We start from the raw sequence: 12,038 nt of genomic DNA, 5'->3' as shown, positions 1-12,038 counted from the left end.
ACTTGTTCAAGAGAAAAGGAGCTTATTTTCCTATAAGTCAAGAGCAAGAAAAATTACTTTTCTAAAGTAATAGATATTCTTGAAAAATCTGTTCCATTTTCAACATTGTTAAGGAAACGAGTGCCCAAGGGCAAAGTGGGAGAATAAGAAAGGTAAAATACAATTCCTCTCTGAGGGAAATTGCAATGAAGAAAGCTGTATGGTACCCAGGTGTCTATACTAAGTATGGCTTATGCACTAGTATGTTTCATGTACCATATACACAGCTATGCACTACCGCTCTAGCAAGCCTTCCTTGATTATGCCTTAATTCCTGCATCTGAAAAATTAGGAAACAGGCCATATATGCCACTCCCTTAATCTACAAAGGTTCTCCATGGTGTGATTCATTAAGATCAAAGTGATGTTTACTCCACCATCAACTGTGTGCCTGTGTAAGTGTGCGCATGTGCATGTGCACATGTGTGTTATCTCAATCTACCTTCCAAAGGAAGCTGGAATGCCCAAATTCCTGAGAGCTATTCTCTGCAGCTACCTGAGGAATGCTGACTAGATATTTTGCCTCCTTTTCTCTTCTGTGGACAGAACACTAAATGAATAACAGACTTGAGTCTGAACTATACATTAAAATGCTGTGGTGTTAAATATTAAGTATCCAAAAATAAAAGTGAAGAATACATAGCAGTTTTTGTTTCCTTTCAGTTGTCTGAAGTCTTACCTTGATGACAAACTGTACTGGCACTTGTGGTCTGATGCAAAGATCATGGGAGCAGCACTAGCAGAGCTAGATTTGGGTTCTAGCCTTGACAGCAGTGAACTGTGTGATCTTGGACAAGTCACCTCCTCTGAGGTAAAATATTTCCCTCTGCTGTTACCAATAAAAATGTTTTGATGGATACAATATGCTTCCTTTGGAATAAAGATGTCAAAAACAGTGATAGTCTAAGAGAATACCATGGATATAATGTATTTTGATTCTGTAAAGGCATTTGACCTAGTACTGAATGCAAACTTTAATACAGGCTAGGTAGTCAAACTGATCCATAACTCGAAACAGCAAGTTTTGAGTAATGAATCAGAAGATGGGAAGAGGGACTGAATCAACAAGACGATGAAGTGCTGATCCAAATGGATGGCCTAGATCACTGTGTGAAATTGCTGCTATGTGCATACAGAAAACGTCTGGCATATAGTTTGGATATATCACTTTCTCTGCGGAATAACTGATTCACTGGGGTTTCCCCCTTGTGTTTCACAAATATAAATATAAATCTTGGCACTTCAGTGGAAAAAGAAATAAAATGTCTACAAGCATGGAGTAGGAGAGTCTGATTTTGGTACAGTTCATATGAAAAAGAACCAAGCTTGAGGTGACTTTGAGCGCCACATGAGTCAACAGTGCAATCTTAGCCACCAGTAACAGAAGCATAAGATCCAGAACAAGGGGGTTACAGCTTTACTGTATTCTCTGCAGCCCTCTGCACCCTGCATTGCACACCACACAGCCAGAGGGATCCTGACAAGTGAGCGATTCCAGGAAGGGGAAGGGACAAGAATGGTGAAGGATGGAGAAAACACATCCTGAAGACTGAAGCAGCAAGGACAGTGTAGTGCGGAAAAGCTAAGATGTGGGGGAAAGATGACATTCAATACCCATGAGCTGCGGTGTGACGGACATGTTCAGATCTAAGAAGACACACAACACAGCAGATTTGGTGTTGATATAAACAGTACCTCAAACAAAATCAGCAGCACCAGGAATGTTCAGGTAATCCACTTGTGTTCAACCCTGACTGCACATTAGAAACACATGGGAATAGCTTTAAAACTATCAATGCCTGGGTCCCACCCCTAACCAATTAAATTATAATCTCTGAGGAAGGGCCTGGGACAGGGTAGGAGCTAAAATGCCTCTGGGATTCCTAATGTGTCACTATGCTTGAGAATGACCAAGGTAAATAGAATCAGGTAGCCACCATGTGAGTGTGAGATAGTGGATTCCTTCACAGGGGCCAGCGTTAGGTTTATTTCACTGGTCTTCTCTGTCCTAGGATGGCTTATATTTCTAACTTGTAAACTCAGCGTTATCCTCTATGATCATGAAGATTAGCTCCTGTTTGCAAAGATTTGAGAAGAAATGAAGTTTAAATGATGCAGTCTCTTAAAGGTACAAATTTAAATTGGGTTATAATAGCTTAAAGAAGAGGTTTCAAGGATTTAATCACCACTGTAGAGTAGATCAGTACCAGTATCTTCACAGGTAAATAAACAACTTAATTCCAAAGTTTTGTAAGATAAATTTAAAACATGCTAACATTCTTCTCCAGGTTCTTCTATGATAAAATAATTAAAATCACACAGAAACTACTTCATGGTTTAAGTGATCTCTCCCACTAGTAGCTTTATCATATGTATAAGATAAATACAAGTATATATTCCTACTTTAAACATTTTCTAAGACTTTCTACAGCAAAAAGGTCGGGATTTTTAGTAACCAATATACAGTTCTCTGTGCTTCTTTAGGTGTTTGTTCTATTCTTGTTCTTAATCTTTCTCTGATTACTCAATAAAAACACTTATTGGGTTTCTTAATCTCTTTTGGAAAGACACATTCACATGTATTCAAAAGCTTTCTGTCCCTAATACAGGTCAGACATAAACGATGGGAGGTTATGACACTGAATTTTAGTGGCCCCTTCTGAGTTTTCCACTTACACATGACACAGCCGCTAAACTTGAAAACTTTCACTTTAGATTACAGGAAAACATCAACCATTTCCTTTTTACTTTTACCATCTGTCAGAGCAAAAAAACTCTGAATAAATCTGAAGCTTCTTCTAGGCTACTTGAAGCCTCTCTCATTAATCTTTGTCATGTGGTTCATAAATAGTGAGCGAGGTATTAAAGATCATCATCTTGTTTACAGACAACCGCCACCAAAAGAGGCTGGAACAACACGGTGGATTTGACTAGACGGATTCAGCCACAATGAGCAATTCAGGAGTCCTGATGTGGGGACGAAGCACACATTTAACACTGTTTTTTCACCATTAAGCTGGTTAACATTTCAAGTAATGATTGCCCTTTCCATATCAAAACACTAGAAAGCACACCGATCTTACAGCCATCTGAGCAGCTGCTGGACAGGCAGTGTGCTCCACAACCAACAGCCAGCCACCTTTCCATTTTTCAAGCACATACCTCTCACAGAAATGTTTTCAGAGCGGCAGTCTACAGAGCTGGTTGTAACACCGGCACGATGTGACAACAAAATTCATGATGATATTGCCTTTCCAGCCTGCCCCCTTCTCGTTTGTTTTTTGTTTTTGTTTTTTTTTTAATTCTCGCCTCACCCTCCACCCCACAAAAGAAAACGGAACTGACAATACTTCCACGAAACCCGCCTCAGTCTTAGGAATATAATGCTTTCAGGGAGAGCAGACCAGCTTTTAGGAGAACAGCTTTCGTGAGAAGCAGGAAGCTGATCTGAGCAGCACGGAGCAGGGATGGGGCGGAGCAGAAAGGAACTGAGCTGGGGGAGAGCGAAGCACACACAGTCCTGGCTGCTTCTGGTTACTTATTGACAGTTTCATCTAATAGCACAGATTTATGAGCAGGGTGAACATCCATCCTGCCATACCTTTCCTTTCTTTTACGAATCCCTGTCAATCTGGTAAACTATTGCACAGGGGAAAGTAAGGCCTTACACCCCCGCCAGAGCCCAGCTGCAGGGAAATGATGTAAGCTTCCCACCTCCCACCAACCCCGCTCTGCCAATCCACCTCTCCTCTGACCTGTTAAGATCCCCTCCCTCCCCCAGGGCCACTGCCCTGAGGCCAGCAGGCCCCAGGCTTCCTGGCTGGGTCCTACTGTGCAGAGGAAAGTATTGCCAAGGGGTGAGGAGTGTTTTTGTTTTGAGAAAGTCTTCAATGAGAAGGTAAATGCCTTTCTATTTAAAAAATAATGCTGAATCACCAAAAGCTAGCCGGTTCCCTGGAGAAATATTATTAAAAGGATTGAGGTGAGGAATGCAATTTAGCAAAAGGCAGCAGAAGGTATGATGTAGCAAAGGGTATACTATTTAAAGTTAAGAGACACAGATTCTACTTTTCTTATACCACCTCTGTGCTCTTGCACAACTGGCTTAACCTCTCTGGTTTCATATATAAATTATATGTGAGGTCCCTGTACTATCATAATTTATGATCTGCATCCACAAGATTAAAATGAGGAGACAAAAAGTAACCTCACTGCCAGCCAACTGTTTGCAAAATTGCAAGTAATTCCTCCTAGTATAAACTATTCAAGGTATGCTTGGCTAAAGTATTAGCAAATATAAGAAAGATCAGCATAAAATAGGATAATATGTTCAGGGGGAAAAGTTGCAGGCAGTTCAGGTGTCAACCCTGATCAGGAAAATTTGTAGATCCAGGATCATAAAACTCACACTCGGGAAAGGGCAATTCATAGACACAATCATGGAAGCAATCAAGAACATGACACTCACCTGCTCAGCAGTGTTCTGTTTATTCACCAAGATTCAAATTCTGTCTTTTTAATTTAGGAGACCATAAGACATGAGAGTACTTCAAAAAGTTTATGGCAAAGTCCCTTTGTACTGGCTACTAGCATACCACTATTCAAACTGGGATCTGCAGAGCCTTGGAAGTTTCTGACTTTCCAAGGGTATGCAGGCACACAACATAGTAAATCCATGTCCAGATAAACTCCTGAGTACCTGGCCTGAGAGGGCCCCCAGACAGCAGGTTAGCTTTTCCCACTCTACAAAGTCAGGGCACAGGGTTCAGCCATCACAAATCTCACCTTCGGGCATGTCTTGGCGTAAGGAACAAACCTCTGATAGGGACACAAGGAGACAATTAGAAATATTGTTGATAAAAAGGAAATGGCCTGGAGCCAGCGGCTGTGGCATAGCTGGTAAAGCTGGCTGCCGCCTGCAGTGCTGGCATACTATATGGGCGCTGCTCCACTTCCGATGCAGCTCTCCGCTTTGGCCTGAGAAAGCAGTAGAAGATGACCCGAGTCCTCGGGGCGCTGCACCTCGTGGGAGACCTGGAGAAAACTCCAGGCTGTTGGCTTTGGATTGGCCCAGTTCTGGCTGTTGCAGCCATTTGGGGAGTGAACCAGCAGATGGAAGCTCACTCTCTCCCTCTCTGCCTCTGCCTCTCTGTAACTCTGCCTTTCAAATAAATAAATAAATCTTTTTAAAAAAAGAAAAAAAGGAAATGGCCCTAAACTCATCAGTCTTCTTTCAAAATTCAGGTGGCTTTACCCGTTCTTAATTGAGTTGTCAGTTGATAAATCGTTAAAGATAATTTTAAATAATATATCACTGTGATTTTGAACATAACCCAAAAGGAATCTAAAGAAATGAGTGACACTGTTATACTAATACTCTCATTTTCTTCCAACTTATTGATGTAAACAAAATTTCAGTGTGTATATTAAAATGAATTAAATATATTTAAAAAAGCAGAATTTTTTCAATAATAACATTCACTCTAAGTGTACATCTAATTATGAAGTTAGAAATATGACACTAATAAGAATTAAGAAACATTTCCTTTGAATTTTATAATTATAAAATTATAATAATGAATTATAATAAAATTGCAATTATACAATTATCTCTAATAATTATCAAAATTTGTAATTTAGGATTTTTCTTATCAACTGTGTACTAACCACTACTCTAATAGTAACTTTTTTTAATTTTTAATTTTTTATTTATCTGACAGGTAGAGTTAGACAGTGAGAGAGAGAGAGAGAGAGAGAAAGAGAGACAGAAAGAAAGGTCTTCCTTCCATTGGTTCACCTCCCAAATGGCCACTATGGCCGGAGCTACGCCGATCTAAAGCCAGGAGCCAGGTGCTTCCTCCAAGTCTCCCATGTGGGTGCAGGGACCCAAGCACTTGGGCCATCCTCCACTGCCTTCCCGGGCCACAGCAGAGAGCTGGACTGGAAGAGGAGTTACCAGGACTAGAACCTAGCACCAATATGGGATGTCGGCGCTGCAGGCAGAGGATTAACCAAGTGAGCCACAGAGCCGGCCCCTAATGGTAACTTTTTCAACAAAGATCACTTAGGTTTAAATATATTTTTTGTTACACAGACTTGAAGTGTTCATTTTTTTAGTCACATATTTAAAATCACTTAGATTAATCCATAGTCACAGAAAATTAATGTTTTACCACAGAAGTATGATACGGTGATTAATAATAGAATTTTAAAACATAATACAAGGGCCAGTACTGTGGCATAGCCTGCAGTGTCAGCATCCCATATGGGTACCAGTTCTAGTCCTGGTTGCTCAACTTCCAATCCAGTTCTCTGCTATAGCCTGGGAAGGCAGAAGATGGCCCAAATTTTTGGGTCCCTGCACCTGCATGGGAGACTTGGAGGAAGCTCCTGGCTCCTGGCTTTGGATTGGCCCAGCTCTAGCCGTTGTAGCCATTTGGAGACTGAACTAGCAGATGGGAGACCTCTCTCTCTCTCTAACTCAGCCTTTCATATAAAAAAAAATAAATCTTTAAAAAAAATAATACAGGCCAGCGCTGCGGCTCACTAGGTTAATCCTCCGCCTACGGTGCCAGCACACCGGGTTCTAGTCCTGGTTGGGGCACTGGATTCTGTCCCGGTTGCTCCTCTTCCAGTCCAGCTCTCTGCTGTGGCCTGGGAGTGCAGTGGAGGATGGCCCAGGTCCTTGGGCCCTGCACCTGCATGGGAGACCAGGAGGAAGCACCTGGCTCCTGGCTTCGGATAGGTACAGCGTGCCGGCCACAATGCACCAGCTGTAGCGGCCACTTGGGGGGTGAACCAGCGGAAAAAGGAAGACCTTTCTCTCTGTCTCTCTCTTTCTCATTGTCTAACTCTGCCTGTGGAAAAAAAAATACAGAAGGATAAATTTTGGTGGGTAATGTTAAAGTAGAACTTTAAGGAGAAAAGTCAACATTGAATTTCAAACCGTTGAGGAGTAATTTGTTAGTGGATAATGGAAGATATTATAATGTTACATTGTTTGATTAAAAATATATAACAAATTTATTAAGCAACGTCCATGGCATTTATACCATTAGCAAATGATATAAACATATGATGAAGATATGTAATGTTAATTTATTGTATATTTCTCACTAAAAATTTTTCATTTGTTTTCACTTTAAAGAAATTTTAAGGCTTGAAAAAATGTATTTACCCTGGTTGGACATCACATAATGTATACATGGAATGAAACATGACACAGTACCCCATAAATATGTAAAATATTTGTATGTTAAAATTATTTAAATAAGAAGTTTTTAAAAAATAAACTTTGAAAAATTTAAGTGCTAATGAACAAATATGTGAGGGGATTCACAGTTTTCCGAATTTTTTACTGTAGCAAAAAAAAAAAAAAAAAAAAAGCTTGAAGCCTACTACACTACTACACTGATTTACCCTTTTATCATTCAAAAATATCTTTCAAATGTCATCATAGAGTTATATAACAAACAAACACCACAATATACATCCTGGGGAATTGAGCCAATTTGAGAAATACATTTTCTAGGTATCTGTAGTTATATTCTTTAAATACCAATTTATTTCCTAATTTTCAACTATTCTAAATGAAAATTTTTCCAAAATGGGATGCTTGTTCCAATTTTCTTAAATAGACCACATCAACATAATTTAAACCTTATTGGTGTTTCCTAGGCAATTATTAATACCACCCATCCTGCTGGGCATTCATACATAATGACCCTGAGACCTTGACACTCTTTCTACGTAGGCTCTCTGCATTTCTGCCAACAAGGTGGGGAACAGGAAATCTCATGAGCTAAGTTCAATTCCTATTGCCCTGGTCAAAGCTGCCAACCCTGAGAGACACCAGAAATTTCTTGGTCCAACCTTCTTCCCCAGACAAAGAAGTCAATAATCTCACTTAGTTAAGTGAAATTTTATAAAACTAACAGGAGTTTATAGATGTGAATATACTTTTAAAAAATATGCACATATGTATGCATGTATTTGAAAGCAAAGAACAATCTTCCATCCCCTGGATCACTCCTTAATTGCCTGCAACAGCTACAGCTGTACCAGGCAGAGGCCAGAGCTCAGAACTCAATCCAGGTCTCCCTTGTGGGTGGCAGGGACCCAAGCACTTTAGCCATCATCTGCTATCTTCCAGGATACTCATTAGCAGGAAGCTGGATCAAATGCTTAGCTGGGACTCCGATATAGGATGTGAGCATCCCGAGTGGAGTCCTAAACACTGTGCCGAACATCTTCCTCATGAATATGCTGTATTTAAATATCAAGAAAACTTACTAAGTTCTGTCTTTTTTTCCCTTTTAGCCAAGCTCATCCTATCGCCTATCATCAATGAAAGGCTGGATAAAGCCCTCCATCCCACTGTAATTGTTGCAGTTTTTAACATTAGCCCAAGAGTTCATTAGATCTGTTTGTTTATTAAGAAATTATTATTAAGAAATAGGTTAAATAGATTCATCACATATAAAATACATCAAAAGTTTGGGATTTATTTCCAAAGGTCATATAGGTTCTAAACCATTGAAACTGACTGCTTGGGGCTGGTGCTGTGGTGTAGTGGGTAAAGCTACCGCCTGCAGTGCCAGCATCCCATATGGGTGCCTATTCAAGTCCCGGCTACTCCATTTCCAATCCAGCTTTCTGCTATGGCCTGGAAAGGCAGTAGAAGATGGCCCAAGTTCTTGGACCCCTGCACCTGCATGGGAAGACCCGGAGGAAGCTCCTGGCTCCTGGCTCCGGATCAGCCCAGCTCCAGCCGTTGCGGCCAATTGGGGAGTGAACCAGCGGATGGAAGACCTCTCTCTCCTCTCTCTCTCTCCTCTCTCTCTCTTCTCTCTCTCTTCTCTCTCTCTCTCTCCCCCTGTTCCTTCCCTCCCTCTCCTCTCTTTATGTAACTCTGACTTTCAAGTAAATAAGTAAATATTTGAAAAACAAAAGAAAGAAACTGCTGAGTAATGGTATAGATAGATTTTAACGAAGCACTCCACTCAAAACTCTAATTGCTCTGATATAACAAAAAGTCACAGCAAAGAGAGGCTTCACATATTTTTCTGACCCTATTCATTCTCTCAAACACCCACAAAGGTCCACATTACTGTTATTAATTATCTGCCCAGTAAATGTGTTTGCATATTATGGTGGTTGATAGTCCAAAGTTTCAGGTCCAACGGATGCCCCAGAACCTTGGATTCATTCTCAGAGACACAAAAATAAACCTTTCACTTTGAAGAAACAGCAAGTAACATTCAAGTGAAGTCAGAGGAGAGATAAAGTTTTTAAAAGTTAACTTATATTACCTATTCTATTTAAAATGCCCAGGATGGCAAGCTAGGCACCTCTTTGTCTTCAGTGAATTGTGTGGTTGCTATTCTATCCTCCCTTGATCCTCTACACGACTCTACTATCATTTCTAGGTTACTGATTATGAATCTGAGCCTCAAATACATTTAAGTGACTTGCTTCAGATCACAAAGGCAGTGGATGAAAGCCAGAACTAGAACTCAAGCCTCCAGATGGAGGTTCAGCCAAGTGCCTGCCCCACTGAAGCAGCTGTTAGGATCAACAGACTGCAGCAAGCAGTGGTGGCAGTACTCCTGCTGGTTCTGTGATTCCTATGGGGCGTCAAGTTTTAGTCATGAGCAGGCACTGTGGAGTCACTCAGACCTGAGTTTGAATCCAGATCCTGTAACTGAGCAAGCTAGTTTTTCTAAGCCTCAATTTCCACATCTACAAAAGTGATCAAATGAGATAGCATCCTTACCACTGTTCAAGTTACAAACTAAGCTTCTAAATAACATTTTTTGCATTCTTGTATGACACATCTTAATTCACTTAATTCTTCCAACAATCCTATGATGTAGTAGATACTACTATTTTCATTTCTGTTTTATCAATGAAGAAAGATTTTGTCCCAGGGAGGTAAAGCAATTTGCTTCGGATCAAAGGTAAGAAGTAACAGTGCTAGCACTGAGACTAACCAGTGTGACTCTAGGGCTCAGAGTTGGAACTATTGCCTCTCTGGAAATGATTATAATTATAGCACTATCTTTATTCTCCCATCATCATTATCATCATCTCCATCTCTATCATCAACCTTCTCTATAGTTAGCCTGGAGGGCCTTCAGTCTCGGAAGCACCTCAGTGATGAAATATACAGAACTGAGAATCTGAATAAGTGAGACTGATGGGAGGAAGAGAGCTTCAGGGAAGACGTCAGGAAGGAAGCAGGCTGCTGGAAAAGAACAGCGTGCAGCAGAACGGAGAAACTGAACCAAGAACATGAAAAATAGCACCTACTAGACTGGCAGTGGCTGGGTGGGGGTGCCTAAAAGAATACCACAGAGAAAAATGGCAAACCTCCAGCCAGTGGTATAGGCTGGGACCTAACTCCTACCTACTTAATAAAGGCTATCTGCCCCTTGGGGAAGGAGGTGATCATTTTAATCAACCATCACTGATAACCTGATGCAGGCACAATGAAAAGCATTTGCCTCTGAAAGTGTCAGAGCCCAGCAAAACATCCCTCTCAAGTATGGAACTGCAATTCTATTCCTTTGGCAAACCTTAAATCATAGGCTCCTGTGATGTCAGTGCTGGGTTCCTTTGAATAACTGTGTCTGGGCTTTTAACTCATTATTTTCCTCTACAGCTTCTATCTAAATCTAAAGCTTATTATTATTTTTTTCATTTAAAGAGATTGGGGGAAACTCACTGTTGGCCTTTTTCTCTCAGGCAGAGCGACAATTAGGGTGCTGATGACTCCCGCCTGGGACTACACATCTGGTTTCCCTGATACCCTGTAGGATCTCCACAGAAGAGCACCCAAGTTTTGTTTATCCCCAGCACTAAGTACACTATGTTGCAGTCAACAGCTATTGGAAAAAATGTCACCTGAATATTTTCAGGCTCTTTCAAGGGTTTCTTTTCCATTCAATTAGTTCTAGAAGCCTGTCGCCTTGGATAGTGATCATTTTAGATCACCAAAAGTGATGAGGACTTATGGGGCAACTGGTAGGGAAAACAAAAAGAAAATGCCCTTGAGTTGATGTTGCAGCTATCACTCTGGTGAATATTTGCCCCCAGTATTCAGTTTTCAGATAAAAGACATGCCTTAGGATCATGATCACTTAAAATTTATTAACTAGCTCAAGGGGCTTTGTTTATCCCATAATATCCAGCAAAGTGCCTAGCACAAGGTCAGTGTCAGATAAACACTTTCATATTGGTTGATTAATTGACTACAGCTATTAGAACTGCTTCAGGCCAAATGCAGACTATCCTTGAACTATGAACGAGGGTGTTAAAAGATTTAGAAAACCCAGGAAGTCTCTAAGATAATTAGCTTTTTGAAAGTGTAAAGTTGTGACTACATATAGTCAGAGGCAATTAAAAAAATACTTATTTTTATTATATATAGGGTTCTTGAAAAATGTAGAGTTACGGTAACTCTTTAGCTTGATCTAAAAACACCACTTCCTACAACTAGGTAGTACAACAAAGAAATTGCTGACTCTGTAGGTGTACACTGTGGGGAAAGATGCTTAGGATCAATGACCAGCTAACAGTCCTAGAACTTTTCAAATACTATTACTATCTTGACAAATCTAATTATACCCATTTTTAAAAGGTACCCTTGGGTCTCCTAAAAATTGCATGTGTTCCTTTTATTATTAAAATCTGAGCTGATATATACTGATAAACACAGAAAAAATAAACTTTAAACTTTAGGTTGTATGCAAAAATCTTTCTAAAAGAAACAAAAATGCCAATCTGAAGGTGGAACAGTGATTACTACAGCCTGGGAAGGAGGTCTGGAGATAGATGCAGGCTGGATAATGGGTACGAAAATACCTTTAGGTGAAAGGAATATCTTCTAGTGTTCCACAGCACAGTGAGGGGACCATGGTTCTCAACCTATTAGATATTTTCTGAATAATTCGGAGAGATCAGCTCTTAAACACTTGAAGTATAAACTAAGGAGGACA

At 40.3% G+C, this 12,038-nt stretch overlaps 1 protein-coding gene across 31 annotated transcripts in view; it reads right to left on the bottom strand.

The window, feature by feature from the left end:
- The window catches only part of BBX (BBX high mobility group box domain containing), a 285,277-nt gene that overhangs the window by 205,214 nt on the left and 68,025 nt on the right, over positions 1–12,038 (bottom strand). For 2 of the 31 annotated variants that reach the window (XM_070072052.2, XM_089330704.1), the window contains exon 1: positions 3,202–3,492. The exons of the other annotated variants lie outside the window; for them this stretch is intronic. The gene's annotated coding sequence lies outside the window, so the exon portion shown is untranslated. Of the gene's footprint in view, positions 1–3,201; positions 3,493–12,038 lie in introns of those variants that run through there. 31 annotated transcript variants of the gene reach the window in all.

The sequence above is a fragment of the Oryctolagus cuniculus genome, chromosome 4 (genome assembly GCF_051225735.1).
Source record: "Oryctolagus cuniculus isolate XC-2025 breed Fujian yellow rabbit chromosome 4, ASM5122573v1, whole genome shotgun sequence".
NCBI lineage: Eukaryota > Metazoa > Chordata > Mammalia > Lagomorpha > Leporidae > Oryctolagus > Oryctolagus cuniculus.
The sequence above is the reverse complement of the archived record's forward strand: the minus strand, read 5'-3'. Positions and strand labels throughout refer to the sequence as shown.